General features: G+C 39.3%; 1 protein-coding gene across 1 annotated transcript in view; it reads right to left on the bottom strand.

Moving 5' to 3' along the window:
* The window catches only part of brinp1 (bone morphogenetic protein/retinoic acid inducible neural-specific 1), a 105,011-nt gene extending 82,264 nt beyond the window's left edge, over positions 1–22,747 (bottom strand). Inside the window, exon 1 of the mRNA XM_003454968.5 lies at positions 22,276–22,747. The gene's annotated coding sequence lies outside the window, so the exon portion shown is untranslated. The remainder of the gene's footprint in view (positions 1–22,275) is intronic.
* Positions 22,748–26,953: the final 4,206 nt, after the last annotated feature.

Raw genomic sequence — 26,953 nt, 5'->3', positions numbered from 1 at the left:
TCCCAACCACTAGTAGTTCTGAATTATTCCAGCCTCCTCACCTGTGCTTTTCATGGGCTTGGTCACAATTCTTTTCCCCCTAAAATCAGCCATCATTTCCTCTTTCTTGTTATATTTAGGAGCAGACGATCATAATCTCTGACTCAGCACTTGACTGTTAAAGAACTTCAGCAGATTGGGGAGTTATAGTAGAAATCTGAGATGTACAAAGAAGTAGAACCGAGGACTGAGCAGTCCCAGTGGCACTCCTGTGTTACTAACCACCACGTCAAGCAGGCACTTCCCCTGCCACACAATCTGAGACCTGTCCAACAGACAGTCAGCAATCTACAAGATAGTAGATTCACTGACGCCTATCTTGCGTAACCTCTGACTCAGTGGAAATAAAGGCACTGAAAGAAAATAAACGGTGCCATCGTTATCACTGATGTTAGAGTCACCATGTTGCTGCAAGTGACAGGCAAACCGGAGAGGGTCTTTAGCATGTGGTCCAAGGTAGGACAATTTTAGTCTCTTTGATACTTAAATTACATTTGACTTTAGGGCAACTTGATGCAGGATACCAGATATCTATGCAGCACAGAAGTTTAGGACACTGGGACTGATAGAATAAGGGCCTGTAGCCGCGTGCCTGAGGAGGTGTTAATACAGAACCCTGAGCTGGGTCTTCCCGCAGTACTGCATGGGAAGACCCAGCTCAGGGTCCTGTGCTCTTGTAAAACAGACTCAGCTCACTGATTCAGTCCAGATTGCATTGCTGCTGCTCATACTCACAAAGAGAAAGTCATATGAATGGCAGAGGTCACCCCAAATGTCCCATGTCACTTTGATTATATATGTATATATTTCTTTGTTAAGAATCTGAGCCTTACATGCTCAATACACATGCAACTCTATTCCTGTACCAAGGGTCACAATTTGCAGGGCTGGCCAAGTCAATCAATTTTAATCCATGAATGGGAGCAAATTACATTTGTTCTCATGTCAAGAGTGGTTGTAACTGATGAAAAGATGTGTGTACCAGCAATGCACAACAACACAATATCCTTGATAATGCATTTATGCAAAGGTAGAGCATGAGATCAAAACAAATGGCAATCTAAAATCATACTCACATTTGCTTGGTCATCTGCGCAAATATATGTAGGGTTTGTTTTCACTTTCTGTTATATATATATATATATATATATATATATGCGCATATAGATCATTTGAGGTATTTATTTTTGGGGTGGATTAACAGAACTGAGAGGGGAAGAGACAGCGAGTGGATCACGTTTACCCTTGAATAGCAGGGTAAAAAGGGGAGGATGTCTGCTTCAGGAAATCACAAGACAGGACAAGGGAGGCTTGTTTTCTCCATCCTCTTTTTAAACAGCCTTATTCATACTGCAACTCCTCCTCCATTCTGCTTCTTTCAAGGGGATTCAATCCCCATTCTGGTCCCGTCACTAGCTTTGCCAATCAATTCCTCTCTCCCTAGTGTGGGGCCCTAAGTGTCTCTCTTTATTCTATAAAGTTCATAAGAATGGGGAGGCTTGTTCTGCTTATTTGTATTCTAAATCCCAGGGAGGCAAGAGATCAGGATAGAAAGAAGCCTATTGCAGGGAGACAGGTAGACTCACTGGAATTAGAACAGATAGTGTATTCTGTATTTTTACACTGTCCATTGTTCATATGTGACATCTTGTCACCAGTATGTAATATTTATTTTCTACATGTTCAGTCAGAGGAATTGTATGGATATTAGCAGATGGGATTCTCTCTGAACTCTTATCAGCACAGCTGCCTCAGAGTGAATTTATTCCCAGTGATACAGGTATAATGCGCGTAGTGAAGCAAAACCTTTGACGCGAGGTTATGGATGGCTGGCAGCCTATGAATTTTTATACTCCTCTGGGTTATTTTACCATAGTTCATATTAATATGACCTCAATGGGACCAAAGGGTATGCAGGATTCATGCTGGGGAATGACAGAATGAGGAGTGAGAGAGCAGAGTTGCATCTATATGCCAAACCACTGTCGTCTGAATTTGGAGAATTATTATTGCAGAGCTCACAGTCATGTCTGGAAAGGCGTGGTAATGGTCTGCCACTTGCAATTGCTGGGAAGCAACAGAGGAATGGGAGGAGCAGCCGTGGCTAACTTCATTTGTACTGGATTCTTCCCCCCACCCAATCTCTCGCCTTGGTCCTTCCATTTCTTTAAAAAGGACTGCAGTGGCACCCTGACCTTCAGAAAACATGGCTGAGCAAGCAACACTCTGTTTGATAATTAAATTCTCTGGTTGGTCAGCAACCAATCAGCTCAGCTCGGGGATCAATGGCTGATTTTAAAGAGCAAACTAATTCACTAATGGTCAGAGTTATTCCAATTTACCTGGCTGCTGAATTATTGTGTCCACATCTATTCTGGGAGGGGAAGGATCAATGCAAACAGGGGAGAGGAGTAGCAGAGGAGAGCATCCGTCATGTGATGTAGTGCACGGAGTGTGCACCGAGGTGGATTTGATGACTGCCCAGCTGAACAGAAGCTATGCGGGGGTAGTTTATGAGATGTTTCTAAACAGGGAATGTCTCTGTCATAAAGCAAGCTAATTAATAAGGTTTCAGTTTAAGTGTGAGCGCGAAGACCACGGATGGTCTTAGACACTGGGGTGTGTGATTGGGGTGTCAAATAAATTAAGCAAGCTGGCAAACCACAGGGCATAGAAATTTAGCATGAAATAAAAATGGAATTCATTTACATCCTGGGGGATTTCTGAGCAATGGAAATAAAAATATTGTGACAGTTGAATTATTTTTTTTCGCTCTGGGTTTTTTTTTTCCTTCGCTCATATTAATACACAGACCTTACCTTTCTATTAACATTGCGAATGGGAGTGCTAACATGATTATCAACAGAGTATGTCTCTTAAATAGCATTTTTAGGCAAAAAGGAGCATAGCATTACTGATTTACTTCCATGTTCATCTCATTCCAGGAAAAGGTGTTTTAAGCTGATAGGAAAAGCAGCACGATTCTACCTCTTTAGCCAGAATCACAGTCGTTCACCAAAGAAAATTAGATGGTACAACAGGCGAGCCATTTGTCACCACATCCACCACTGATGTTGCTGGCTACTGTGGCTGCATTACAGATGAAGATTGATCATTTGTCAACTTGCAAATTGGCTTTCAAGTGCTTTCTCTAATTACTCTGTGGTTTTATTGATGAGAAACCACTAACTGCTTTCCTTCGATTTACCTCGCTGGGCACAGTCGTTGTTTTGAATATGTCGTCTCTCACCTTCCAATAAGCCTTTAAAGGGGAAAATAAAAAAGGGCGCGATCCTCCAAGTGTAACAGAATTTGTATGCTACTTCTTGTTCAAAAGTTCGACTGAAGGAATATGAGAATGAAGGCAAAAATGCCAGAATTAATTTCAGTCCCCGAGCTGGTCATACTCAAAATGCACCCAGAGGAGCCCCTGACATGAATCAGAGCCTGAACAGGAGTTGCTGGGAGGATGTAAATGACACTGTTCGCATTGCAGACCTTCCGTGCTCATGCATGTAAATGTCAAGTGATGTTATCCACTGTATGGTTTCCACTGACTAGCCCGAAAAGGTCTAGACCAAAGCAATGAATGAGCAGGGAGGAAAAAAAATCTCTTAGAAGGCTGTTTATCTGAGATCAGCTCATATAAGCTGCTGTAAGATAAGAGTGATGTAAATCTACCTAACCTGCTATCGTGCTTAACTGTTTTTTTCACATGTGCACACATTTGTTTTACTCAAAAATCTGAAACAATTTAATTTATGCATTTATTTGAAGAAAATAACCGTAAAGTCTCACCGAATTAAACAGCTGATCCTCCTTCGTTGTTTCTCCATCCTGTGACTGATTTGTCATAATTGCCAGTGACTGTAACATTTTTTTTTCCCAAATCACACTATGAGGGTAGGGTGCGAAGAAGTGTTGTTGCGAGGCAACTGTGAGACTGCAATTGGATCGCAGAACTGCATTTTATTTTAGAAAGACATATGTGAGGAAGTATCATCTTATCAAGGTGAGAGCATGATTTCCTCATCCCATTTCAATATGTGTGCTACAGGACTCTGGCAGGAAAAGTAATGTTTTCTATATACTTTATCATTGTGGTCCTTATCAGCTCTAGCAAAAGATTAAGCTCAGACAGAATGATGTGTTTCACTCTTAGTCCCACCACCCCACCTTAACCTCCTAAAACTGTCTTTTTCTACTTACAGATGTCCATATATCAAGTTTGCAACAAAAAAAAGAAAGATAGAAGAAAATGTTTTGCCAGCATAGTTCTAAGAGTTAATGCTGTTTCACCTTTTCTCAACAACATTCCCCTTTTATGCTTTTTTTTATGGGGAGCTTCTTCTGAGAGAAATACATAACAGCTGCTGTCCTCTCAAGAGAATGGACCACTGGCATTATGTGGAGAGAGGTTTACTCCAGCTGCAGTGGGTTATTTTTGTTTGCTCTTGCAATCCCCATTTGCTCCCTGCACTCTGATGCAATGCCATCTCTGAATTTACTGACCTCATTTTCTTTCCATTTTGATGTCGACTTCCTAATTCAGCCTTTGACGAATTGTAACTCACGAGACTTTGGCAAGAGTTCCCTCTCTGACCGGCAGCCTTGCTCTTCAGCAGCAGAAGGAATGGGACATTTAGGCGACGGTCACCGGTCCTATTGTTTCTAATTCAAATCCATATATTTGTGTCAGGGAAGGGGAAAAAAGGAGGAGGAAGCACAGACTGTGTTCCATAAATCAGCAAAATCTGCAGAGACGCAGAGCAGATGGTGAAAATTTCTAAAAAAAAAAGTTATCCCATCTCAATTCATTGCAGATTAAGCACTCCAAAGCTAAACTGTTCCATATTATGCATGGCTTGGGTCAGTACTGTGCGTTATTATCAAAATTCTAAAGATATTTTTGCTCGGTGCCAAGCTCGTTCTCCCACACAGTTAGAACGAGCCTGCCCACTGCTGAGTGAACTGTATTAATCTATCAACATACATAATATATGGCTTTTGTTGGATTCTAGCCTCCAGATGAACTGGACGGATTTACCATTTGACCCAGGGAGTATTTATAGTCACTGTCCTGAAGTAGAGGTGCTTAAGTGAAGAAACTGACTTGAAATATTTGATATAACTGCAGAACATTTCCATTTGCAGATGTGAATATCATGAAGCAATAAACAGAAAGGGAACACCACAGCTACGAATGGGGTTAAAAGGATATACAGCTTCTGTATTTATAACGTTTCAGTTTTGCTCCGCTTCAACCTGTGCTGATACTTGTTGTCACATGATGTGTTTGGGGAATTTGCGGGGGGTTACAAAATGGAAAGAAAGAAAGGAGTGCTTTGGGAAATGCTCTATCACATACACACACTCAGTCATGCAGTGTATACAGCAGATCCCCATGCACAAAGGCATCCTGAGCAGACATTTTCAGGACTGATATGACTAAAAGGATAGTGGAATTTTGCTGAGAAAAGCAATTTTCTTTCCGCACCGTACTTCGTCTGCTCTTCTTGGGAGGTTATCGTTTGCAAAAATGTGCCCTTGATATGGGTTAGTGCAGCCAACATGTACCTATTCCCCATGTTAAGTTTGAAAATAGAGTGCTCTTGACCTCTTGCCTTTGAAATTCTTCCACTGTCACTATATTCCGCTCGTAAGCTGTCCTCTTTTTATGCCGTAGCTCAGAGGCTTTCGCTACAAGGTTAGCGTTTTATTTTTCCCATCCTCCTTTGCTTCTTTGGCCTCCTTCCTTTCCGAGACAGAAGCAAACTTTGTCACAAGCCTTGTAAAATGCATGGCTTTATACACCTATTCAAGTCAGCTGTTGTTATGTGCACCTCAATGCATGATTGCCAATAACAGCATTTCCTTTTGCTGCTGAATAATTAACAGGCCTCTTTTGCCAAAATTGCGGTATGAGCCTCAGAAGAACAGGAGTGATTTCCTGAGGTCTTTTTCAAATGTTTACATTAAGAAAAGACAGGAAGTGCTTCTTCACGATTTAATTTTTAATGAGTTGGTTTAGATATAGGTAATCCTTTCCCTACAGGGTATAAAGGACTTAACCGTGCTAATAATAATTAAATCAAGGCTACAGAAATTGAAAAGTCAGCCCTCTCTTTAGCGATGGTTGAAATTACAGGTTTTTATATAAATGCACCAAAAAAATTTTTTAATAGAGATCAAAATCTAACAATAGACAGATTGACACATACAAATATATTTGCATGTATAGAAGAAAGGAGAAGGAAGTTCAGCTGACACAAACGAGGCACTGGTAAATGTAGATGATGCTCTCATTCAAGTAATAAAATTATAAAATGTGCACTACCTTTTCCACAGATAAGTAGGTTTTAAATTCATATAGTATAAACATTCCAATAACACCATAAAATTGGCTAGTTGGAATGTCAATGATGTTATCTGCTGACAATCTTATATATATTTTATATATATTCATCACAATATATTTGAAAATTTGCGATAAAGTTATAACCGATGCTATAATTGACAAGAGACAAAATACTTTACAACTCCACAACTTTATTAGTGCAAAAAAACCCCATCACTGTATTTTCACTTAAACAAGCAGCTGTTTTTTATGTGCATTAAAGCTATATAAAAATTTAACAGTGCAAATGCAAATTCCTTGCTGAGAGTTTAACCAAAAGGCATTTCCAGTGGAAATTGGCCGACATATCCTGAGCATAACCATGTATAATATCCACAAAACTTAAAAAGAGGTTATACACACACAATACGGTAATATTATGTTGAAGCACAGTACGTATCACTCCGCAAGGCTCCTGACTACGGTAGCCATAATGCTCCGACAATCCATCAAGTGGTGCAGCTTTGTAGCTTAGCAAAGTCGTACTAAAACATTTTTTGACAGATTTTTGAGCGCCGTGTACCACATAAAGTCGGTTCGGTAATAACGGTAATAACGACGGCCCGCTTGCATGCTCTACCAAAAAATGTGCTTTGATGTGTATCCGATGGACGAAAGCCAAACCAGTTCCACACCACTGAAGTTGCACCATTTTTACAAACCAGTTCTGGTTCATCTGTTTCATTCAACGATCCGCTTTCGCCCTTCTCATTCTCCGTCGCCGCCATGCTTTTTCTGCCATGTGCGTATGAAAATAAAGGCCCTGCGCATGCACGTTTTACCCATATTCTTTCGCGATATTTCATTTTCTTATCATTGCCTAACACTATACCGGTATTACCGTGAACGGTATGATATGGCCCAGCCCTATCCGGTCTTTAAGTCTGACGTCACTAGCCGTGTCTGGGCTCAAACTCCGCTGCAGGTCCATAAATCAAACGATCACTGTGGCATCACTGAGAGTTGAAAAACTGTCTAAAGCCTTTCATCTGTAATAAAATGATCAGCGTTCTGCTCTACCAGGTATAACAATTGAGTTTAACATCCAGGTATCCGTGAAAACGGAATTTATGACATTTAACAGAGTTAGAAATTAGCAGGAAGTTAGCTCGCTAGCTTCCATCTAAATACAATATAGCATGTCCTGACTGAGGGATTTTGGAAACAAATTCAAACGTACAGCTCTGCTATCACTTCCAACATAAATGAAGACAGAAAACTAAACAGCAGTGACGTTTGTAGGGTTACTGAAGTTTGGCTAGCTGGTATATAATGATGTGCTACGTGACCGCTAGCGACACAGCTATGTTACCATAATATAAACAAGCTAACTTTTTTTCCACTCGTTAAAAGTTAACGTGAGGATTCTTGGTGGTCAGGAACAAATGTAATCGCATGGCAGGATGCTGTAAACGGACCAAACTTCAGCCAGGAGAACAACTGAGATAATCCATTCATAATACGAGGTTAGTCATTCATATGCTGCTGCATGGGCTGGGCTGTAGTTACATCGTAAGGTTTTAAAAACTGAGCTTAAATAAATGATTAGCGGTAATAAAAGCCGAGGGAGGTCAACAGTGATCACCGACTGTTTTTAGGAGCTTTTTGAGATTAAATAGAAGAAAATACAAAACATTAAATACGTTAACAACACAAAAGCCATATTAAACGCAGACTACTTTAGGCCCGGAAGCAGGATTCGTCATTCATCACTTAAAGACCAGATACCCAGTCATTTATTTTTACAGTTAAACAGAAATGTTTAACTGCATATGTTTCTACATCTATGACGTCAACTAAAGAGAAAACATTTTGCTTTATTGAAAATTGCTTTTCTTTTTTAAAAACATGCCTAAGTGAACTCCACAGTAGCAGAAAAATGGTCTGCAATTAAAAAAAGCTTCTTTTTCTTGCAATCCTCTTTTTCAATTGAGAGCTTTTTGTGTTTGGTTTTTGGTTTTTGCAGGGTGTGTGTGTGTGTAGGTGTGTGTGCGTGTGTGTGTGTGTGTGTGTGTGTGTGTGTGTGAAGGGTCTGGTATAACTTATGAATGCAGAAGCAAGATTGTTTTGGTAAAGTGGAAAAGAGGACATGGTAGTCACTCAGAAGGAATGACCTCACAGTTAAACGTGTTAATCAAGAGAACACTGATTAGTGATTAGCTCCCATGTGGGTAAGAGAGAAGGAGTGAATTTTAGGCTTGCTTGATTGGATGATGAACTAAGAGGAGTTTGCCTCTTGAATTTTAAACTGATAGGATAATGGAGGGAGGTGGAAAAGAACGGATGTCAGCTGAGAGGTGTGGCTTAGAAGTAGTACTAATGAATGAAAGAGTAGCCTAGAGGTGAAAGAATTAAAAATGAAGTAGTCTCCTTTATTAAACTTTTGCTAAGCTCAATTACAGTGATGAAAGACTTCCCTGGTGAACCATCTGAACCAAAGAACGGGGGGGGGGGGCATCAAAGTAAAAGCACATTTTGTGAAATCTCACCTAATCCCAATTATACATTGACAGGTCACAATCCATTTTTCTTTAAAATGTGATTTGTTTTCAAGAGTTACATTCAAATTAGTGTAGTCAGATTCCAGTCCAGGCAAAACTACTACGATTGCACTTTTATTGCTCGCAAGTGTGACTTGAATGTGCCACGTTGCCTCTTCCATGCCCTACATTGTTGTCTTGTTGGTGTGCTGAGAGCACAAAAAGCACCAGAGAGGATACTGCACAGGCAAGCTTCACCTGGACTGGCCTCTCCATCATTAAAATTAACTACATCAGCTCCATCAGCAACACACCACTGAGCTGTTTGGGGATGGTATGCATTTTTCTGCTTTTTGATCATAAGTAGGTACAAAAAGGTGCTTTTTTGCCCCCTAAGACTCAACCTTTTTTCCGTGGCACACACACTGTACAGAGTGTATAGTAATTTTGTGGTTGAGTGAGCAGTGATACAAAATAAAAACGGGATCAGTGAAACACACCTACATGGATCATCTGATGCATGACGAAGTAACATAAATTTGAAGTACCCCTTTTAATAGTAATTCTTCTGTCTTTGATCACTTCAGGAAAAATTATTGTAATTATCGAAATCACCTCTAAAACTACAGCCACATAGTTTCTGAGGTTAATTTAGGTTCTGGGGCTTTGTGAAGAACGAATAGTGCCTAATTGTGAAAGTAAATTAACAAATAATGAGTGTAGCATTACATACATCACTGATTTGATGGGAATTTATATTAAAATATGTTCATATTTAAAGAGGCTAATGAAAGCATATGAGGTACTTCAGTATTTATAATGCACATCACGCACCATCTCTCTGTCAGGATACTGTTTAATATAAACACACACACACACACACACACACACACACACAAACTCCCCCTGTCTGGCTCAGGCATGCTTGTCGGACTTTGTCGTTGTTTTGTGCTAAAATTGCATTTCAGTATAATAAATAGGCCCACAGTGTGGTAATCTGGGATTTGTGATTTTTTTTTTCGTATTTTAAACACTTACTATTATATATCTGTCTTCTCTGTCTAAAGAAAATGTTAATACTGACCCAAAAAAATCCTGGCATTGATAATTTCATGTTACTCCACAATTAGGAGAGGAGTGTTAATGGAGTGAGGTGCCAGATTGGCACAGCACCGGCAGCACTGCACTCAATTGAGGAGACAAATTATTCATAGTAAGAGACTCAATCAATGTGTATTTCCAATGTCTCTGATTTTTTTTCTAGAAGGCAGTAAGTGTATCACCCTCTGAAGTGTTTCAGAAATAATCAAATTGGGTATGGTTTGATGTATTGTTTCCTGCATATGGATCGACATACCAGAGCAATTATCCTGGAACATTTTTTTAAAAATGAGCTGTACAGTCTGGCTTCTTGGGTCTGAATGTGAAAATGGTGTTTGTTTTACTGAAGTGTTCAGTCTGTTTTTGCTACCAGGTGTAGACTTGAACTCAGATCAAAAGAGGTATTAAAATACAGCGTTTAGTCTTGTCTGGATCGCCATCACCTGATTATGTTATCTGATACACAATCATCCCAAAGCAAAGTATAATTACTTCCAACATTGTCTAGACTGTGTTTGACTCAGTGTAAAGCAAGCCCAGAGGTAACAGCACAAAGCCCTGCTCTACTTAACTACTATAGTTCACATTTTTCACATCCTTTGCCAACCTCTCTCTTACAAACACACACGCACACAAATATATATATATATATATATATGTACATATATATAATAAAGCTGTTTTCTATTATTCTGTATTGTTCTCTTAGCTTCACTTCTGCACAAATCCCCTGAAGTTTTAAAAGCCAGTTCTGTATATTGTCGACACTACTTCAGCCTCCATCTCATCTCAGAGCCTCTCTCCCTTCCTCTTACTCATGTATCCCTATACTCACCTTTTCTGTCACCCCAAACACCCCTAAAATCAGGTGAGAGGTCCCCTTCAATTTCTCTCCACCTCTAATAGGCACTTCCTTGTGTTACATGATCACTGGGTGTCAAGATTAAAGAATGGCTACTGCTTCCCAGGGCAGACATAGATGGGAGACAGAGAAAATAGCACTCCATAATTACTGATAAATCGAGCACACAGCCTCCTCTCCTTCCACTTCCTCCCTATCCACCTGGCCCTGATGTCAATGTGAGGGGCTGAGCAAGTTAAACCGAGAAAAACTTGACCACGCCAGCCACTTTTTTTGCACTGCTGATATTGCAGTTAAGTTCAGGCAATTCAGAGCCAATTGACTGACTTGGAGCTTTTATTCACCCTCCAATCATCGCTTCTTTGAAGTGGGACACACAGTGCTGGACTAAAACAGCTGCAGCCAAAATACAATGCCACCAGTCCACAGCCTGGGAGAATATACCACACTACACTCTCGACCAAACACAGGTAAGGTGCCATACAGCACATTTTCCTTTAATCTCTGACAGGGTTATAACCTACAGAGAATGATGAATGCACCACAGACCAAGCACTCCCCTTTACTAAACCCCACACATGTGCATTGTAAGTGACAGTCGCTGGAATCAGTGGTAAAAGAATCAAGAAAAGGCCAGATGGTTGGGTCTCACCCCACCACCAGGCAGTTGTGATGGATTCCCCAGTTGCAACCCTTTGCCATTGTTTATTAGCAATCCTAATAGAATTGGTGGAAAGCAAAGCCTTTTCTGCAGTGACAGTGTTTTGCTTTCTAGTAGTATTGTATAATAATTTGAATATTTATTTTAGCAAGCAAGGAACCATGTGGTAATGAGGCTCTGGAGATTAAACATCACATTTTTCCTATAGTGATGAAATATATGTGCCACAAAGCTTTATCCTGAATAGCTTAGTTAGGCAAAATCAGGCTCACTTAATAGGTATATGAGCTTTATTAGACTGATCGTCAGTCTGAAGGGCCACCTCATTTCACTGTGATATACAGCTTAATTTGATGTTCATCTGTGCCACTTTATGCTTAGGACAGGGAGGAGTGATCAAGACCTACATGAATCGCTGAATAAGATAATTAGATGTGGGAGGTTAATTAGCGATATGGAACCAGGCATTTGAACTTCCAAGTGCCCCAGATTTGACTGGTAACTTGTACGTTAGGAAACAATACGGCTGACCAACCCTGAATTGTTTGGCAGCATAATGATGTTAATGATAAATGATGTGATTTACTTTTATTTACATGCATCAAAAGAGAGTAAAGTGTGAACTGTAAGTACTCTGGCATTTTAAAGGATGCCTCCCTTTCTCTTGCACTGACCCTCTTCATTGCTATCGATTTTATGCCATGTGAAAAACTGTGCAATGGATCTGGGGAATATGTGACAGTGAAAAGAGCAGTTGCTGCCGCAGAGCATAAACCTTTGACCTCAGCGCTAAGGACTTTCATGGTCAGAAGGAAATACCAAAATTACTAAGCATAGAGCTTAAAACATAAAAGAATACATCTCAACATCTCCCCAGTGTGTCCCATAAACGTATCCTACAAAGTTTGCAGTTAATTATATTCAACATCTGTTTATTATCGCTAGTTCTCTGGCGACACTTCCCTTTCTACATTTAGATACCCAGATGCTTCATCCTCCTTTCCAGAAACCATGCTGACAATTGACCTAACTGTTTTTCCTGCAAAATGTTAGTGCTTTTATAGATTAAGCTTTGGATTGAGGGATTAGAAAGAAAACAAAAAAAAATAACACACACAAAAAAAAGCATTAATAACACAGCTGGTTGTATGTCTGATTGAAACTTGTCACATAAGGATTTATGGTCAGGAAACCTCATCATCATTTAAATCCACTGGCTACCTTTCTAGAGTCTTTTTGGTTAGGAATAAGAAACAAGTTTACTTAGCTGGGATTTGGAAAACATCATGGTTTAGACTGAAATACAGCTTTTTTTCTTAACATTAACACTTTTCCCAAGTGTAACAAGCTTCTCAACTGTTGTCCTTGTTTCTATGGTGACTCTCGGAGCACCGATGATAACAGCAAAGCAGATTAAAAAATTATTCTAAGAGGGCGCACATTAAGCTTAAATGTGACACCAATGGCTCCTGATCAAGTGGTAGTATCTGACCAGTTGAGAGCAAGTCGAGCTGGAAAATAATACTTTTTCAAAAATTGTTGAAGAAAGAGGCACTCCACCGTGTCTCAAAATTAACAGTGACTTTTTATTAGGGAATGAAATTAAGTTGTTAGATTTATGCATTTTACAAATACGGCCAAATCAAAAGGTCGTTTTTGAGTGGAAGACTTTTTCTTGAGAAACTGTGTTGGTTTAAGATACTTTCTCTGTCTCAGCATCTGCCTCTTTGCTTCTTCTTCAGCAGGCACTGCATTTGGGATTCGGTAGGGATCATTTTTAGAACTTGCTTTTATAAGATGTTTAATCCCAGTTCATTTGATTTCAAATGTAAAATGTCATTAAAAAGCTAAGCATTTTTTTGAAAAAAGAAAAAAGGTACAGCTTTTTGCCTTATAATCCCGGTGCATTTCTTGTCCATTTTTATTCCGTCCCTTCTACAACTTTTAAATGTCACTAGAAGCATTTCAAAAGCAGAGCGTTTAATTTGCACAAGGTCTTTAATTTTGGAAACTGACTCACTACGTAATTCCTGTGCATGATCAGTAGCAACACTGCGTAGCTTGAAGGAGGGGTAAAAAGAGCAAAGGTGGGATGTATGGAGGGAGGTATGACATAACCAACCAATGGTACTGTTACAACTATTTGCATCTCAGGCCATCTTCACAGTTATTTGTTAGCTTGTTAACTGAACTGTATCAAGCAGCCTTAAGAGCATCTAGGCACACACTACCTGTTTAACAGAATGATGCCCTGCAGCTAGTCCCCAATTTATAAATTCCAGAACATGCATTCAATTTAGCAGGTTTCACTTGCTGTCAGTAAATGTATGCTATTCAATGCCATGTTACATGGCATGTTTAGATGGACACAGTAACCTTTTTTTTTAAGTCAAATTATAAATAAAATATATAGTATTTACCAAAACACAGACAGCATTTAGAGGCCAAGTAGAGACATAATATATTAGGAGGCCACGTGGGCACAAATCTGAAATATGTCGGGGAAATCAAGATGATTGTTGTACTACCACTGCCCTCAAAGACCTAATCAACCGTTAAAATTGAAAATCTGATGTGGCGGGTACTACATCAGCTGGTAGTCAGTGTAGTCTCACAGGTTTTAAAAGCTGTGTTGAAAAATTTTACACCTCAACCTTACTGGATTTTAGTAAGTCCCAGTGACCACTGATATTAAAGTTATAACTTTTTGTTTCCCATTCATTTATATACAGGCATCAAATAACCACCTGGATTCGATCCAAGCTGGAAAGCCTTCTGGCTAAGCAATACCACCAACATATAGAGGCCTTGAAAATGGCATATTTTATTTACTAGCTTTTAATCATATTCTCCATCTTGGGGCAAAACTGGTTCATATTTAATAATCCGCAACAATATTGTAGCCTTCAGGTGCGAATTTGCCTCTAAAACATAAGTAGTCATCTGAAAAGACAGGTCATTATAGGAATCAGATATTTATTTATTTTAAATGAATGCATCGAGTAAATTAAATATAAGAATTCCATGAATGATAAAGGTAAAATAAGGCCGACCAAATGTAAGAATGCCAGTTAAAGATACGAGGCTGCAAGAGCTAACAGAGAAAATGCCCTAAAGGCAATGTCAAATGATAACAAATATGCATAAGTCTGTAGTCAATCAATGTTTTCCAAGCTAAATGTGACAGGAAGTGGTGCTTAGGCAGTCAAGCTCTCATGCCAGGAATGCAAATGTATGCATTGGGACATGTAAGATTGACATTAGTGTACACAGAGCTTCTATGTTTAGAATTCTAATTAATATACATGTCTGCTGTTATACCTGATTTTGGGCCTCAGGAATTCAAAAAGATGCTTAATGTGCAAGAGACAAACACACACACACCAATTCTGTCACAGGCAAGGGCAGCTATATAAAAAAAATCTATAGGTCGGTACTTTTTTGAAAATGCTGTGTCAGGTCATTTCATGTGCTACTTCTGGAGTAGCCCAATGCCTTTTACAGCTCAGAGTTGTTAAGGAAAATTAAAGCTGTGATATCCAACTAAATATGCTCATGTTGTTCAATGACTTACATTTAAGGAAAAACACACTAATGCTGTTATTGCACTTACCGGCCACATCATTAGATACACCTTACTAGTACTGGACTGGAGTCCCTGTGCATTCAGAACTGCCTGAATTCGTCTGCCATAGATTCAACAAAGTCCTGAAAACATTTCTCTGAGATTTTGGTCCAACAGCATCACACATTTGCTATAGACTTGTTAGCTACACATCCATATATGAATCTCCCATTAAGCCACTTCCTATAAGCGCTCCATTAGATTGAGACCTGGTAACTGTGGAGGCTATTTGATTAAGCTGAGCTCACTGTGATGTTAAAAAAAATGTTTGGGATGATCTGACTGGTGCACTATGGTCGTAAAGGGATGGACATGATCAGCAACAACACGCAGGAGGGTTGTGGCATTTAAATGGTCATTTTGTACTAAGGGGTCCAAAGTGTGCTGAGACAATATCCCCCCCCCCCCACACACACATCATCACATCACCAGCAGCACCCTGAACTGTTGATACAAGGCAAGATGGATCCATGCTTTCATGCTGTTCATGCCAAATTCTAGCCCTATCATCCGAATGTTGCAGTAGCAATCAAAGTTCATCAGACCAGGCAATGTTTTTCCAGACTTCAATTGTTCAATTTTGGTGAGCCTGTGCAAACTGTAGCCTCAGTTTCCTGTTCTTAGCTGACAAGAGAGGCACCTGGTGTAGTGCTCCACTGCTGTAGCTGAGGTCTTGTGCGTTCAGAGATGCTCATCTGCACATCTTGGTCGTAACAAGCAGTCATATGAAATTTAATTAAATAGTAAACATTGAGTTTACACCAAGCATATTTTCCTTAATGAATAAATAGACCTTTGATTTTATATTTCCGTTGCTCAAAATTCTTGATTCATTGTTTGAGTATGAAAACAATAACAAATGCTGAACCAGTAGATTTATGTAGGAAAGGCTAGAAAAGAATATAAAAAATCTTTTTGCACCTCATTTTCAATATTCTCCTCTGATCAGCGATCTGCTGGTGTGTAGGTTGCCACTGCCCAGGGCTGCAATATAGGTCAGTGATGCTGCGATCTTCTGGCATGAGCCAACAGCACATTGACTCACCAGCATCACAAAGGTCATGGGTCAGTCCATGACTCCACTCTCTCTCCAAAAAAGCCCCCCGCTGTTTAATTTTTCAAAATTGGGCCATGGTATATCTACTGAGAATGGCAGCTTCTAATCTAAATTCAAGCTTCATGTGATGAAATGCCAGAGAATTTGAAATGCTTGTTTGAAATATTTTTTATCTTCTTAAGAAATAATTAGGGGGTACCTAAAGTGCTCCAGTAGGGAGTACTTTACACTTGTTAGTCAGCACAAGGAAGGATGAAAAAGATTAAAACCTTCTCTGTGTGAGATCCAATTAACATTTTTTTTTTCAGAAAGATTATCTTCTCGTGATTGTTCACATTTAAATTATGACTTTTACGTTGATAGGCAATTCAGTGGAACAATTGAAATTGTATGTTTGTTTATTCATGTGAATGTGAACTAGAATGTGAATTTGTTATTTATGGCAGGAAAACTGAAGGTTCTTTGGGTGACTTTAACCTTTTGTGATAATTTTTCATGGGCGAAAATACAAGCGGTCAGGCAAGCGGCTGTGACACACTTCAAAATGACTAAGAATTTTTTTGTAAATTTATGGTCAATCAAATCTGACCCGCTCAGTCCTTTAAAAGTTACAGTGACAGTTATAAATGAGTCACACAAAGGTCACACTGATTGCTTTTTCAACATGGGTTCAATTTTCTCAAGATGTTGAAATCCCCATTATAGGCTTTCCCTGAATCAATTGTGAAAGACAAAATCACAGTACATTTGATTTGTAGTTAAAATATCAGCACTGTTTTGCTAAAGGTGTGACACAGTTATATTTACATGCATGCAATGACGCACATCATCCAAACAAGTAATGTGGATACCTGATGGAACATCCAAGTATAATTTATATTTAATAGTTTAAGTAGTTGCTTCTGTACCCTTCCCATGGTATAAAGAGACTCCCATCTTTTAGTCATTAATTTGTTTTGGTATTCCCAATATGTGAAAATTAGGTTTTAACCCAGGTAGTGACAAGCTATCAGGGGGATATGGAGATTTCACCAAAACCTATACTTCAGGTACCTTTCAATGCAAGTATTTACAGCGCTTTTTTTAAATCAAAAAGTAGGCTGCTTAATAGGAAAAAATGTTACAAAGCTGCAAGCTATTAAAGCAAAACAGTGAACCTTATTAGGCTGAGGAGAACAGAGATGGACAGTAATTCTCTATGCCTAATGGTTTTGTGTTATGAAGTACAGGTAACTCAATCCATTCTTGATATTAAAAGTATTTATTAATGCAGCTTTAATAGTCTATCATTATTTAGTTATCAGATGTGGCTAGTGTACACCTTAGAGCTGAAAAACAATCATTTTTGTAGGTAAGCACGTACGTAAACACATATGACGCGTCAACATACCGATAGAGAACATATGCCGCACCAAACTCAATTATGGAACACACTTAACAGCAAATGGCTGCACAGTTATGTTGCTGCCCACAAATTTACCAAGGAGTTGCAAGTGAGGAGGAAAATCTCAGCAACAAAACAAAACTGCCAATTACTGGCCAGAGCTGCACATTATTGCCATACAAACCAGACCCAGAAGCTATACTGGGAGGTTTGCATTTTGTAAAATACCTCAGACACATCTTCTAGACAAGAGCAGATCAAATTATATAGCAGTGGTAACATGGGAGGCTGGAGTGAAGCAAATTAAGTTAAAGGCTCTACGTATAATCGTCGACCAGTGCAGACCTCTGCAAATCAAAACATCTTTCTCCTTCTCCACAAAAAAATCAAGTAGATGTACAACACTGCTGTCACCAAGCCAGCAAAGACCAAGGCAATGTCAGGCAAAATAAATTACTGTAGTTATTACTGTGTTGTCCGAGTTATCATATTTTAGGGAGTAATAACTAAGCTTCCTGGCAGTGTTTAATGACACATGGGTCAGGGTTGCGGAGGCTCAATTTAGCATCACTTTTCTATCCAGTGTCTCCTACTTGGCAAACACCAAGTGCTAGGTCAAGATGCATGGTGTGCAGAGGAGTGAGAGTGTGTTAACCCAATATGAAAAGGCCACTTTTGCACTTTTGAAGGCAAAAGCATTGGGAGCAAGTATATGAGAAAAACTGTTATAGTGATTTTTATGCCATCCATGCTAGCATTCCACAGGTGATCTGCAGATAGTGAGACATCTTTTTTTGTGAAAGCAGCTTGTGCAAATAGAAGTGATCTGTAATGATTGTTGGAGCTGCTCAGCTGGTCGATTGGCTATACTATCATCTACTAAATAATAAGTGGCTGGGAAACAAATGCTTCATTAGCAGCCTTTAGAGTGAATCCTTTATTCTGCAACTTTACCCAATGAAATATAGCCAGATAACCCCAACTTTATTAGTGTTTCCTAAATGTTTATTCAGACTTGGCTCTAAACTAAATGACACCAGTGTTAAAAGAAGACGCTTCAACTATCCACATGCAATATCATCTTAAAATGGTAGGCTGACTTGTTTACATTAGGATAATGGCAACTTTAGTTTTTGGTACTTGGGGCTTTGAGTGTGAATGTTTCAGAATTAGCATATGTCAATATGATTGGTCTAATAAATGTTTTATAAGGCAGCTTCACCCGCTCCAGCAACAACCAGTAGCAGCAGCTACACCCAGACCAAAGTCGATGTGAAGCCTCCTCTTCCCTCAGTGCATAAAAATTGTATCACATTGGATTTGTCAAATTCCTTGCTTGGTGAATGAGTTAATTAGCATTACTCTTCAATGGTGCTTGTGCACAGCAGTTGATTTGGGGTATCTTTTCAGAATTTATATGAATAAAAGCAGGTAGTTTGCTTCAGGTCTGTTGTTCATTTTAGTATAAAAAAATAGGTTAAATGATTTTATATGCTGCCAAGACTAATTTCTAAAAGTTTTAAAAGAGCACAATCAGTACACATTAACTAGTGAATTAAATCAAGGGATGATGCCCTGATTTTTTTTTCCTCATTACCCAATTTCTTTTCTTTCAAAATTTTATGCAATCAAGATACTCTTTGGTTCAGTACAGGGCAAAAATAAATAAATAAATTATATATATATATATATATATATCAAATTACCTCCAGATTCATCAGTAGTCAGAAAGCAAGCCACATTAGACATTAGACATTAATTTTATAAATAATGTTTTCTGTTTGCTTTTGAGGTTTTGATGTATTATTTAATTCTTGAATGCAACATAAAATGGTATTTGTGTTCAGTCCCAACTATTCAGACTCTGGGCCCCTGCTGTGAATAAAGCAAGAAGGAGATAGAGAGAAACCAGAGACAGGCCACTTTACTTAGTTGAAGAATTACGTGTACTGAATGCCTAAATAGTTTATAAAAATAAAACTGTCACTGTTATGCTGATTTCTGAGTCTTTTTCGGCTCCCCTGAGGCTTTGCACAACACCCATATTTTTCTTCACAAAACTATGGAGACCTTCTTTGCAGGTTTGTGTCACTCCACGCAAACGTTGAGATAAACGTTGTCTTTAATGGCCATCCAGTAAGTAAAGTAAAAACTCCTTCTGAAACTGTGAAATCCTCCTAAGCATTAATATTTCATGACGTGCAAGAATAAGCACTAGTAATCATCTTTAATTATGAGCCTGTGGCTGTGAATGGCTTTTTGAACACTGCATTATAAGAAAAACATGCTTAGACTCATGTACTTTTGGGACTGATAGCACCAGCACACAGGTCAGAAAACCCTCAGTGGAGATCAGCTGCGTTTCCAAAATACTGTAAGCGTGCCAGGATTTCTGGTAGAGTTTGTCACATGTCATTGTGTGACCCTGTTGTTTGTTTCTGATAAAAACAGATTTTTTTTTTCTCCAAACCTCTTAGGAGGCAGCCTTCTGGTCACTACAGCTGCAGCCAGCACCCACATAAAAACAATGCTGTGCCAGTACAAGAATACAAAGAGAGAGATACAGAGAGAGGAAGAGCAGGAGAGAGCTGGTGCCAGTACAAGACTGGTACTGTTCTCTATCCAGCACACAGACAGTTGGAAAAGTAATATCCTTATCTTTACACAGAGTGATAAAGAAACGCTGTGCACATATGGTGAATGTATTAAGTCTGTCATCATTTCCTCCTAATTATGTTCATGGGTGTTTATTTCCTTGTCTTTTAGAATCACAGTCACATGATTTGCAGACAATTTATCAGTAAGTTGCACTGCCAAGGTCTGTAAAAGGACCTCTGCTGCTGAATGTTCTCTTTTCAGTCCTTGAAAGCATTATCAACATTGGGTCATCTAAAGCCACGACACAAATATAGCTTTAAGCCACTGCTGGCATTTTCATTTTGGCAGCGTGATTTAGAATGCTTTCCCTCTGAATATGATTACATGTTGCCAGCATTTTGCCATTGAAAAGGCCACCAGATTGAATGAAGCATTCGGAATGAGGGAGCTTTTCTTCTGCAATTTCCGCTGCCAGTGCAATTTTCTCTACTGTACATGCAGAGGAGAAGCCAGAACAATATCACAGAGTTAAAGCACTTGCTTTTAGCGTAATACTCATTTAGGATAAAAAAAAAAAAAAAAGCTTAACTTACATTTCAAATTCAGTATGCAGGGTTAGTTACAGTGGGGTGCCACACAGACCCTTTTCTAGCATGCTCATCAAAGGCTTGATTATGCAGTATAGACTGAGATCCTGCATTGGTCATTACTCATATGTGTAACTTCAGTATTATGAAACTAATGCATTGCACTCTCAGCCTGGTAATTATAACTGCAACTGCGTTTTTTTCTGTTTACTTTTTTTTTCTAGGTACATTTGATCAAGCTCCTTAAAGCTACTTTGGCTAGCATTTCAAAAAGAAACATTGACAAACAAAGCAAAATTTGCAGTGGCAGCCGTGGAATTGCAGATAAATGTTTCCGGACTAATTTCAAACAGAAGCTGCTCCTCTAATTTCATAGACTTGGTATCAGTATCACACACAGTTATCTTGCCTTTAGCCACACAATGACACCTATAGTGTAAAAGAGCATGAGCTCCCCTCGCAGTTAGCCGGTGGAACAGCAATCAAAGCAACTTGAGGGAACACGGAGCGGCAACTTTGCCTCACTGGTGACACACGCGCGCGCACACTTACAACAAAACAAACACGTACGTGCTTGCTCTCATGTACGCGCACCCTCATGCGTCCAAAGCTACGTACAGGACGGGCCAGCAGGCGCGCACAAACACTGATCCGTCTCATATCAGGCAGTGAGACGAAACAATGGGAAAATATTCATAATAATTATTAATAACATGCAAATAAAAACACTAGTAATAACAGAAAGAATGGGCGCCATTGATTTACTCTTTATTATTATCATTATTATTATTAATCCGGGGTGACTCTCATTTAAAGTTAAGAGCAAATGCAGCTTTCAGAGTGAACTAATCATCGCTAGATCTGGACTCCAAAGAGAGAGAGAGAAAAAATAAGCTTGAATACAAATGTTGATGCTGACTACAGTGATCTGCAGGCCTGATTTACACCTCTACTCTGAATGTTGCCCCCCGGACTGCCACTCACTGAAACAGGTCTGCGTAATGTGCCAACCCCGAATACTGAGATCATTGATTCCCTCAGTGTTTCGTGCTCCTTTTACATCCGCACTTCTGCAGCATCACCTGGGGAAGATGCTGCCTCACAACGTGCAGCGAGAGCGCAGGCGAACGCATGCAATTTGTGAAAATAAGTCATTTGCCTGGTGGTCTAAAATGAAGGCTTTGTACGGCAAACTGTACCAATTTTAATACCCTCGGAAGGGCTACGTCGACATATAGTCCGGGCGGAGCTTGAAAGGTAGCTTCGCCGTGAGAAAGAAAAGGGGGAAAATTACCTCCATCCTGAAAAGGACACCACCGGCCACCCTAGTTACATGCTGACCACGCAACATCGCCATAATTGTGCCACAATATAGCCCTGCCTACCAGACTACTTCCTCGTGGTTAGTGATAGACAGAAAAAAAATATACATAAGATACCTTCACATTCTGTTAGAGGTCTAAGCCAGCATATACCGTACTTACCTAAAACTGACTCTCCCCTCTTAGCTGTATTTGTGGTCCAAGATTTCTTAGTTCTCTCGCCAACAACTTCTGCTGGAGCATATGTATCCAGTGCTCATGCTGGTGGCTCAGTCGGTGATGTTGGATTGCGGATGATTTGGCAATCCTTTTCATGCTCAAGGGAAAAAAATCCTCCGTTTCTGCGTGGTCTCGGGCATTGGCGCGCAGATGAATAAAGTAATGAAGTCCGTCAGGAGGGAAAGGAGAAAAGGGAGCTGTAGAAGTGAGATTTATGTCGACGTGTTTGAAACAGTTCTGCTCTCTTTTTTTGTCACACTAGGAGCCGTTTGCGGGTAGAGAGGTGTGGATGGATATCTAGGAAGGGAGGCTGGGATCCACAGACGGAGGACGAGAAAGGGGAGGTACAAAGAATACAGTCTCGTATTGTAGAGGACGGTCATGGCAGGCAGTGAGGGGTGGGTCTGGACTGTATGAGGCGGAAGGCGAGGTAACTGAGGGTGGATGAGAATAAGAAGCCGCGTCGTGACTTTTTTCAGCTGATAGGTATGCTAATTCTTTACACCGAGGCTACAGGATGAGCACCATAAATAGCCTGGTCATTGCTCATTAAGGTGTCAACATTTGGGTACCGTGTGGGCTCAGAAGGACACAGGCTTATTAAGCATGCAAGGTTTTTTGTTGGGTTTTTTTTGTTTTGTTTTTTTTGAGAACAACTGAAAGCGCAACAAAGTGAGAAGGCGTTGAGTTGCGCAGAAGGTGTCACACAATACCACGTGTAGGCTGTTCTTTACATAAAAAAACAACGTGACTGTATGTCTGTGTTAATGTGAACTTGTGATGACTTGCTGAGAAACTCATCTTCATAATAATTCAGCATAGCTCTGTGGACCCCGTTTCACGTTGCATTGGAAGCGAAACCTTGGCAATTAATGCACACATTTTTGTGGAGCAAAAATTGCTCTGCTGTCCCAGGTGCTGAAACACAACTGAAGTGAAGTTCTGGTTACTGTCCATGGTTCTGAAAAGCAGCAGGGGAGATTCTGTTGTTCTGTCCAGCTGCGAAACCTGCTCAGTAGATCTGTGGTGATGTGTGTCAGGTAACAATGTTAACCCAAAGTGGCAGGTGTCATGGCTGCTGAATTCATTAATGCAAACACTGTATTAAACGTATAAATTCACTTCATTAATGACTGATAAGGTCACGGCTGCTCAATGTAGTGGCTTTAACAGACAGTTAGGGCTTATATTCTATAATAACACTGTGGGGGCTACATCAAATTTGTATAGGCATGTTGGTGTTAAACTAGGGAACCTCTGAGATCATTCTAAAATCCTTGCTATGGTGCTGGTGAGTGGTGTATTCTGACAGCATATGGTCAGCATACGCATGACATAAGATCATATTTCCTTAGACCAAAGGCTTAGCCAAAAGCGTTCCACTGTGTTAGACATTACATCAAAATTATATCAGCTTGTACCTCACTTCATGAGGATATCTCCAGCACTGCAAAATGTAGTGCAGAGTAATAGGTAGAATCTGCAGTCCAATTTCAAAACAAAGACTTTTGAGAGGTTTTATAAGCCATCTACAATTCTTAACATAAAAATGCAACAAATCCTCCTCAGGTCATTATGTATTCTTCAACATCAGCATTCATCTTAGCACAGCTTGCTCTGTCTTTCTGTCTCCTTCCCATACATTTTTACTGCTGAGATTCAATAAATATAAACATGAACTGTGCATTTAAGCTGGTAAGATAGCTGCTAAAATTTTGCCTCAAACCATCTTTGGTCAGGTCAGCTAAGGTTACTTAATATTTAAGGTACCTTGTGGGCATTTTTTTTTCTTTTGAATGTTAAAGGTTCCATTAGTTTGGCAGTATCATCCTGATTTAGTGGAAATATATATAGGTGTGAATAGATATAACCCAAAAAACAACGGATGGATTATGCCTGATTTATTCGGTTGAACCCACAAGTGTACTTATTAGTTAAGTTTACTCTTCCTCTCCCAATCAATGTAATAGTTTTCAGAAATGCAAAGCACAAGCAAACACACACACACACCCACACAAAAGAAGAAATGGATAGTAGACATTAACTGCTTGGCATTCTACAGTGTATCATGGGAGCTAATATTCTATTTAATAATCCAAAACGGATACTTTAAAAGTATATCTGACCACAGGTTATTAGATGTTGTTTTTGTTTTTGGTTGTCTTTCTTTTTTGGGGGAGGGGTGGATTTTGGAAGGTCACAGTCTTTATCGTAGCTCAAAGCTGAAGCATGTCAAATGGATAACTTTTGAACTGATTTTGACATCACTATATCCACTGCTGTCACAGAGAGTTTTGCAACTCACTAGCTCTCCAATGGTCCACTTGCAGTGAAGTACTTGAAGCATCCACCATCGGCTAAAGAACCTGGCGGGTCCAACATTGCATGGAACTCAATGAGGCTAAATGGATAAATGGTGCCATTACAAAGTCATTAGCCTGGAAGTGGTGGTGACACGTGACAAGTTTCTTTTGCAGTTGCAGTCATAAAATGCTCCAGGGATCATTGATGTTACATTTCACGATTCAATTGGTAATAGCTTTTAATTTGAAATTTCCCCCCCTTTCTGGCCAAGATTTACTGTCACCGAGGGAAATTACTGACATGTTCAAGACGGCTCTTACATTTAATTATTCTCATTTTGTTTTGAAAATCTGGATTCCTGCTGTCTGCGGTGGAGTAACACCATAATATCAAACAATAACTGAACAACTCACACCTTTTGTCAGTGATTACGTTCCAACAAAGTAAATATCAGCCGGTCTGGGATACATAAGCCACCTGATTTTCAGTGGCACTTTCTGAAAGTGTGTAGTTGCATACTGTATTGCTGTCAAAGCTTCATCAAACACAAGAAAGCAAGCAAAGTGCTTGATGTGGATTTGTAGGTATACGTTATTCCATGTGTTGCTGCAAGTGGTGCAGAAATACTGCAGACAAAAGCTGTTTTGTGAATGCTGGTCATGAATACCACACAAAAAAAAGTACCACTGTTGCTTTGGGTTTACCTATGATGAAATATGTACTACTCTAGAGTGTTTGTGTGACTGGGTCATGGCAAGAGTGTTGGATAGATGCATATCTTGAGTTTCCCTATGTCCATAGGGTCAATGCTAGCAGAGCTGTTGGCCTACTGTAAAGAAAGGGGGACAAATTGAATGAAAGAAAATCAATCTTTTATTCGAAATCTGTGGTCAGAGGAAAATTGTGTCCAGCACAGTAACACAATATCTTGGAATCCAAATGCTTCTTAACAGACTTTATGTCAAAAGTAGTTTGATTGAAGACTCAAATTAATATGAAATCCAAACAAAATTAGACTGTGCAGCATTTTTCCATCTGCTTTCTTGTTTCATTTTATTTGTTCACTTCAGATTTTCTGAGCAAATTACATGCAATTTAAGCATATTCGATAAATCCAGGCCCTTTTGCTCTCAGAATATATAAATCCCACAAGAATAAATATAATCAGACTTTGAAGAAAAACACAACATACTAATATAATTATTGGGTCACAGAAAATCAAAAACATGGAAACTCAGAGAGAAAAGTCCCCTTTTCTTGGTGTATTGTGATCAGTTTTGTTTTTGGAGAAAAAGCAGCTACCCAGTTAAGCTTTTTGATAAGATTGTTGGCAGAAACTAAACTTAAGTTATTGCCAAGTGCAGTTCATAAAAGGATATCACTCACCATTCAATTCCTTCAACTCAGTCTGCTTTAACAGTCTGTAATTATGCAAGTTATGGAATCACTGACACATTCTTCAATAAAGAATGGTGAAAAAAAAGAAAATTTACTTCAGGCTTTAAAAGATGTTGTAATTACACCTTTGACTTTGACTCACGTTTAAGTTTCATTATTTAGGTATGGGGATTGTGCCAATGTCTTTAAAGTTTGTTTAAGTAATTAGTTTTTAGAAGAAAAACAGCCCCTCTATCGTTTCTAACTATTGGCTTCATTGGTTTCACTTCTCCCATTTTTCTCCACAACATTAGAAAGATAGTTTTCAAAAGAATGGAAAAATATATAATATTGTTAATATATTTGATATATTTATCATTTATTATACAAGTAAATCTCAAAAAATTTGAATAATGTGGAAAAAAAATACATTTATTTTCTGGAGTTAATTAAAAAAAGGTAAACTTTCATTTCACTTTACCTCATTAAACTCATAAAAAAACTGTTTCTCTATTACAATATTTCCTAAGATCAATCAAAATCATGTATAATAGGGATATGTCCACCTCATGAGAAGGATGTTTATTTATACACTCATTACTTGGCCGGGGCTACATTACAGCAAATTACTGCATCAGTGCAGCCTGGCATGGAAATGATCAGCTTGTGGCACTACAGAGGTGTTACTGAGACCCAGGTTGCTTCGATAATGGACTTCAGCTCGTCTGGAATTTGGGGTCAAGTCTTTCTCACCTTTTTCCTGGCGAATACCCTACAGACTCTCTGAGGCTCACATCAGATGAGTTGGCTGGCCAGTCAAGCACAGCAATAACGTGGTCAGCAAACCATTTGGTCGTACTTTTGGCACTGTGGGCAAGTGCTAAGTCCTGCTGGAAAACGAAATTGGCATCTCCATAAAGCATTACAGCAGATGGAAGCA

This window comes from Oreochromis niloticus, linkage group LG7, assembly GCF_001858045.2.
Source record: "Oreochromis niloticus isolate F11D_XX linkage group LG7, O_niloticus_UMD_NMBU, whole genome shotgun sequence".
NCBI classification, from domain to species: Eukaryota; Metazoa; Chordata; class Actinopteri; order Cichliformes; family Cichlidae; genus Oreochromis; species Oreochromis niloticus.
Note: the sequence above shows the minus strand (reverse complement) of the source record. Positions and strands in the feature narration are given on the sequence as shown.